This window comes from Rattus norvegicus, chromosome 10 (genome assembly GCF_036323735.1).
Source record: "Rattus norvegicus strain BN/NHsdMcwi chromosome 10, GRCr8, whole genome shotgun sequence".
Classification (NCBI taxonomy): domain Eukaryota; kingdom Metazoa; phylum Chordata; class Mammalia; order Rodentia; family Muridae; genus Rattus; species Rattus norvegicus.
In genome coordinates this window covers 35,357,847-35,365,139 of record NC_086028.1, presented here as the reverse complement: position 1 = coordinate 35,365,139, position 7,293 = coordinate 35,357,847, and the positions used below count along the sequence as shown (strand labels likewise).

General features: G+C 49.4%; 1 long non-coding RNA gene across 1 annotated transcript; it reads right to left on the bottom strand.

Moving 5' to 3' along the window:
- Positions 1-3,233: 3,233 nt before the first annotated feature.
- On the bottom strand, positions 3,234-3,794 carry LOC120095319 (uncharacterized). Its single transcript, XR_005490808.2, has 2 exons — positions 3,698-3,794; positions 3,234-3,574 (listed from the first exon to the last, which is right to left on the bottom strand). It is a non-coding gene; the product is annotated as an uncharacterized LOC120095319 (long non-coding RNA).
- Between the last annotated feature and the right edge of the window lie 3,499 nt (positions 3,795-7,293).

Below are 7,293 nucleotides of genomic sequence, written 5' to 3'. Positions count from 1 at the left end.
ATGGAAGCAAAGTTTAGAGCAGTGACTCAGGGAATGGCCATTGAGAGCCTGCCCCACATGTGTGGCCCATATACTAGATAGGATTGATGAGGCTAGAAAATGCATGCTGAAAGGGACTGGATGTGGATCTCTCCTGGGAGACACATCCAGAGCATGTCCAATGCAGAGGTCGATGCTGGCAGCAGGCCACCCAACTGAGAGCAGGACCCCCTTTGGGGGGAAATCGGGGGAAGTATTGAAGGAGTTGAAGGAGCTTGCAACCCCATAGGAACAGCAATGCCAGCCAACGGGGGCTTCCAGGGACTAGACCACTGCCTAAGGACTGACTGTACATGGACTGATCCAGGGTTCCAACTGCATGTGTAGCGGAGAGAAGCCTTGTTAGGGCACCGGTGGAAGGGGAGCCCTTGGTCCTGCCAGGGTTGGACCCCCAGTGCAGGGGAATGTGGGGGGCACTGGGCGGATGTATGAGGGATACCCATATGGGGGAGGGGATAGGGGCTTGTGGACGGAAGGCAGGGAAGGGGAATGACATTTGAGGTGTGAGTAAAGAAATATATCTAATAAAAAAAATATTTTAAAAAAGTGGCTCCTCCCACTTCGAATGATTTCATTAACAACAACAAATCGCTCACAGGTGTACCCGGTCACTTGAGTTTTAGTTAATTCCAGATGTAGTCAAGTGGACAACCAAGAATGGCCATCTGATCAGTAAAATGCTTGCTGCATGAGCGTGAGGAACCCAGTTCAGGCCCCCGACATCCATGTAAAGGCAGAGCCTGGTCACACATGTCTGCGATCCAAATGGTGAGCGAGGACGGAAGGATCCTTGGGCGTTGTTCATTAGTGAACTCTGGGTTCAGTGAGAGACCTTTCTCAAAAAAACGCCTGACGTTAACCTCTGACCTACACACACACACACACACACACACACACACACACACACACACACACACACACATACACTTCAAAAAAAGAAAGAAAAGATGTTTGGCGGGAAGATACCACTTCCAAAACTGAATTTCTTTTCTTGTTTGCTCAGTAAGAAATTTAAACCCTTTGATCCCGTTTTCGTGTCCGGACATCATTCTGACTTCTCTACCACTAGCAACCAAGACCTCTGCTGTTGCTGAACTTAGGAACCAGCCGGGAGCACCCGGGGAGGCTTTCCCCAGGGGAGTCTGCGAGATCTAGCAGTATCCTGCAGGATCTACCTTGTGTCCTAGGTGCTAGGCTCAGCGACAGGGTGCTCCCTCAAGGAAGTCTAGCGGGCAAAAGGGGAGGCCAATTAACCTTTGAGTCAGTTAAGATGTTGAGTGGAGAAGTCCAAATCTTGAGGCAAGAGATGTGGAGCCCTGGTCACAGCCTGCACATGGCCGGAGTGAGAAGGGGCCAGAGGTGAGGACCAGGCTGCATGTAACAACTGCTTGCAGAAAGGCAGAAAAGGAGATTGAGAAAGTAGGAGTCCACATACTAGGAAAAAAACAGCAGAGAGCTGGGTCTTGGGCTTGATGAGAGAGTATAAAAGAGAAGGAGTCTGTGGTCTGTGAGCCACGGAACCCATAGAGGGTTCTGGTAGCTGCCCGGAGAAAACAGAGTATAGCAGACCAAAGATCACTCACCTTCTGCCAGCCTGGCCTTTCCTCTTACCGCCGACTTGACTTATCCTGTCATTATTGCTGACGAGGATGAAGACAACAATTTCCTCACCAGTACCAAAAAGAAATGCGTCTCCATGCTTTGACCGTGGACCAAGGACCAGTGGCTCGTCAGGAACCTGCCAGGTTTTCAAGCCAGATTGGGAATGCTGAGGTGTCCAGCTCCGTGGTCAGAACAGCCACCTGGTTCTCGGCCTCACGGCTGTAATTTGGCCCTGGTTGCTATTGTAACATCAGCTGACTTAAACTCTCCAACGTGTGTGTACTCATCCTATTGGATGTTCTATGGAGACCCTGACTGATACAAACCCATCGGTTAGCTCCCTTCCACTCCAAACTAAGGCAGCAAAACGCTCCTCTGGGCATTCAAAGACACTCCCTCTGCTAGTTTAGCTCCTGGGTGGTTTTCACAGCTCATTAGAGCCACCAGAATCAGCCTGGCCTCCATAATGAGCTGGTATTTCCTTACAGAGAGATGCTTCACCCCTAATGAGTTGCTATAAGCACACACCCACTGTGGGTTAATGGTAAGGAATTCACATTTATGATAAATTCAGCTACTTGGATTTCTTTGGTTTTGGTTTTGGTTTGAGACAGGATCTCACGCAATCCAGGCTGGCATTTCATGGATGACCTTGAACTCCTGACCCTTCACCTCCACCTCTGCCTCCACCTCCCAAGTATGAGATCAGGCATGTGCAGAGAGACTTGGGGGGTCTCCCTAGGGAATCCTGGTGGCAGGAGGAAGAGGATTCAGAGGAACCTGCACTGTTCCTGCTACCACAGTGACAGCCCTGGGGAAGCCACTTTGAGGACTCTCCCAGCATACACCAGGAGGCTGAGGCAGGATGAACACGGAGTCCAGGAATTTATGGGAGTCAGTTCTTCCCTTTCACTGTGTGGGTCCCAGGGGTCCAGCTCGGGTCATTAGGCCCAGCAGCAGATTCCTTCACACACTGCTGCAGGAGACCTTGTCTTTAAACACATTAAGAATTCAAATGTATGGAGGGGTCAGTGCTTTCCAGAGGCCTGCTGATACCCCCATGTAAAAGGACAGCCTTGCCCAGCCCCACCCTCCCAACGTTCACACTGCAGGCTATATCCAGGTGATGCTCTCGTCAGACCTGGGTGTGTCTTTCCGGGTTCCTGTGCACCCAAGTCCATCTGTGTGGACAGGAAATCTGAGAACCCCAGGTACATTTGTGGAGCAAACTCCTGAGCCCAGGGGCCATACTACTAATGGGTTGTCAGGTCTGTAGGAACACTTGAAGACATCAACCTGGTATAGCCATGAGGTGGCTGAGCTAATGCTACCTCTGCTGCGGCTGCCATCTGTAGCCCTTCCCCGTCGGTGACTCCATCCAGGCCCTGCAGCCTGGTTCCCCATCCACTTCCTAAGCTCCAAGGGATGCTGGCTCCGGAACCCCTGTTCTGGAAAGCTGTGTTCCCTGGAGAGTTAAACCTGGAACCCACCATTGGGACATTGCACGGCTGACAGCTCAGACTGCTCTTGCCTCTAGGGCCCCTTGCCAGACTGACTGATTCATGCGTCTTCGAAAATAAGACATATTTTCATGCCAGTTGCTACATTTATTAAGGAGAACTGTGTTTAATTGACTGGCTTGGAACCTGCCCTCTCTTCAACGGGGCAGCGGCTTGGCCTCCTCCAAATTCTTCTCAGTCTTTCCTGGGTCAGGGTCAAAAGCTCCCGATAAAATAAAAGGAAGTATGACCACCAGCACATCCTTGGACGCCTACACCGCCCCCCTCCCCCACGCCCGCCCGCCATCCTGTTTCAGAGTCCTCCCTTCCATCTTGATTCCATAATCCTGAGGCTCAGGCAATTAAAATAAAATATCCTTATAGTCTCTCGATGTTTACTCGACCAGCTGGTAATGAGCTAGGCAGGATCGTCTCTGTTACATAAAGGAAAAGAACAAAGAATTAGGAATATGGAAGACATTCAAATGTCTTAATTAGTGCTTCCATCTGTAAAAAGAAAAGAAAAATGTTTGTCAGGAAAAGCCACGCCCAGGTACCTATCTTAGGAAGGCCCGGGTCCCAGAAGGCCCATGCGGGCAGCGGCAGCATGGGAAGGATACGGGTCCACCCCAGGGGAATGCTGGGAATCTGAATGTGAGCTTAGTGTGGACGTTGGGGAGGGAAGGAGAGCAAGCCAGGCCTGGGAGCGGATGTGGTCAGCGCTGTGGGTGGAACCAAGGACAGGAGCCTGGGCTGCATACAGCTCCCACAAGTCTCGGCTGCACCTCCTACTCTCTACGCGCACCAGTCCTGGAATTCCAAACCTCCTCTCTCAAGACCTTTTTCTGGGGTCCCTTCAGTGTGTTTACTGAAACATGAGCTCCAGTATGTACTCCAGAGGCTCCCTCTTTACTTCAGGCTGCGTGCATTGCACCCAGAAGGATACCCCAAGGCCTTGGGCTACGGTGGGAATGGGATGGGCACAGAAAAAGGGATAGAGAGGATCACAGGGCCAGACCGTGCATGGTCTCTAGCCCTGCTTCTATCCGGCCACACTTAGCTCTCTCTTTATAGGGCCACGATCCCAAATGGCACCAGGCCCAGATCTAAGCCCTGAGCACTCACTCCCCAAGGCTCCGGGATCATCCCGTGGACAGAGACTGCTATTGGGCAGGAAAGATAGACTAAAACCCTCTTAGTCCAGAAAATTCTGAGCTTTACAGCATGAAACATATGCAGCTGACGTCAGCTGCTGTGCCTGGCCCAGGTACCCTGGTCTTTGGGCGGATGCCCTGAACCCACATCTGTGCTTCCTGGCTCTCTCCTCCCACAGTTCCCTACTTCCCCCAGCATCTGGTAACCACATCAAAGCAGAGGGCCATTACCAACCCCCTAACCATAACTGAATGAGTCTTGCCCACAGTCTTAAGCAAAGGATACCTCTCTAGCGCGTGAAGGAATGAGAGAAGAAAGCGAGGCTGACGCGGGTAGCCTCTGGCTTCCAGCTTGTACAATGTAACGGATCAAGAGGTTTCAACTATGGGAAAACCATTCTTTCCTATCATACGTTCTGAGCTAGTGGCATGCAGAGTCCTCTGAACTGGTTTCAGTCAGAACCTGCTTTTATGAGCCATACGACTTCCATCTTCTAAAGAAAATGTCAAATCCACTGGACCCTTGGGGAGGGATAAACTCCTGAGATACCTTGAACTCAAAATAGCCAAACTTCTACCCTAGTCAGTGAATGTGCTGAGTAACTTCAAGAAGTCTTGACAAGGCCTCGACCTTAGAGGAACTCACGGAGGGAGGGGCGAGTCTCAGCCATCACAATGCACTGTTGGGAACACCTGAAGGTACTTTCCCTGCTTAATCCTGGAAAAGAGCAATTGCCCCCAGCTGGGGACAGCTCTGCAGAGAGAATGATTTTGGACATGATTTTTTTAAAAGCTTTTTTTTTTATGGAGTCTTGAGAGATGGCTCAATGGTTAAGAGCACTTACTGCTTTGGAAACGGACCCTCGTTCCATTCCCAGGACCCACACAGGAGTCCATAGCCATCTGTAAGGCCAGCTGCAGGTATGACATCCTCTTCTATCCCCTGAGGATAGAAGGCACACACGTATAAGGTTCACAGACACACATGCAGGCCAAACGCCCATATGCATAAAATAAGGTAATAATTTATTATTAAAAGTTATTTTCTTTTTAAATGTTTAGTCATGTGTTTGGGGCGGGGTTATGTACACATGAATGCAGATGTCACGGGTGGCCAGAAGGGGATGTCAGATCCTCTGGAGCTGGAGTTACAGGTAGTTGTCAGCCACCTAACATGGGTACTCACATGGGGACTAAATGCTGGTCCTCTGCAAAGTGGTATGTGCTCTTAACCTCTGAGACAGCTGTCCCACACTAGCCTGGAGAGAGAATATGGAATTCTCTGATCTGGAAGGAGAATTTGGAAAACCAACCACAGCATACGGGAAACAACTGGAACAAGAGGAGAAAGAGTGTGTGTGTGTGTGTGTGTGTGTGTGTGTGTATGTATATGTATATGTATATGTATATGTATATGTATATGTATATGTATATGTATATGTATAGCTGCAGCAAGGCTACAAGTGGATCATCAATCGGGTGGCATATGTAGCCGATCCTTAGAGCATCTCTCGAGTCGCAGCAAACTGGACCTACTTGAACCAGCCGTGCACTGCAAAGCCTACATATTTCCCTCCTCTAACTTTTATTGACTTATCCTCTTCCCTTTTCTTCCTTACTAAGCAGACTGACATTTCCCCCTCTGTGTTGCGCTTACCTGGTAGAATAATTGGTGATGGGCCTCACATTTACACATGAGATGCTCTGGGCAGGTCACCATGGAAGACACTGAGGCCTCAGGACCTAGTACCCGCCCCTATGCCCAACACACGGTGGAAGAAAGAGGATGGGGAGTTAGACAAGAGAGAGAAGCTGGGTGCTGGAGTTTGGATAAGATGTAGACACATACCTTCCCAAAAGCTCACACGATGGAGGCTTCGTCTCCATTGTAGAAGACTGAAATGTGGTCTGGAGAGATGGCTGAACTCGAGAGCATCTACTGCTTTTGCAGAGGACCTGACTTCAGTCCCAGGCACTCACTCCAGGCAGCTCACAACCAGCTGTAACTCCAGCTCCAGGGGATCTGATTCACTGTCCTCATATCCATGGACACCTGCATTCACATGCACAGACGTGCATGAGTACACATAATTATATCTTCATTTGTTCTTATTATAAATAAAAACAAATGTTTATTTTTAAAGAAAATAATAGGTTGTGATGGGACCCCACTCTCAGGAAGGATTAACATAGTCATTCTGTGACTGGATTAATTTCTGAGAAACAAGCTTGCTAAAGGAGCTTCAAGGTCTTCCTGCATGTAGCCAATTCCCTTTGCCCTTCTCCACTGTGCTGTGATGGATGGCAGCGTTGAGTAGTTTGGACCTCTAGTGACCAGATGTACGAACCAGTCAATTCTGTTAATAAGTGTTCCTGCTTCAGGTATTTTGTTATAGTAACACAAAATGGCCCAAGATGGGGAAAGAGACAGAAGTAGGGGATAGACTTCCAGGTGGACACATCCACATGTCCACACTTACATACTCATGCCTCACAGACACGTAGTACACTTGAATTCGCTATATAAAGTTGCTGTTCACATTGAGAGCCAACTATGGTAGCATGATAGTGTATTTCGTTAAAAGGTACTTGGTCGGGGTTGGGGATTTAGCTCAGTGGTAGAGCGCTTGCCTAAGAAGCACAAGGCCCTGGGTTCGGTCCCCAGCTCCGAAAAAAAAGAACCAAAAAAAAAAAAAAAAAAAGGTACTTGGTCAGTCCAGCATCATCCCTTGCCCCTACAAACTTACTGGTGTGATTCCACTGTCACTGGCACCCTGTGGGTTTCCTTCTCCTGTATACGGCCTTCATTCAACTCTCTCCCTTACCTACATCCTGCCCTGCCAGGATTTTGTCTTCTTCGGCAAGGTTCCAGGTTGGCTGGTTCCGGCTTTTGAAAGCCACAGAGATGGAGGGGGCAGGACTCCGGTGTGTAGCCTGATGATCTGTTGATTCTCCCTGTTCTCCTCGTCTCAATCTCCCTTCTGTACCTTCCTAGACCC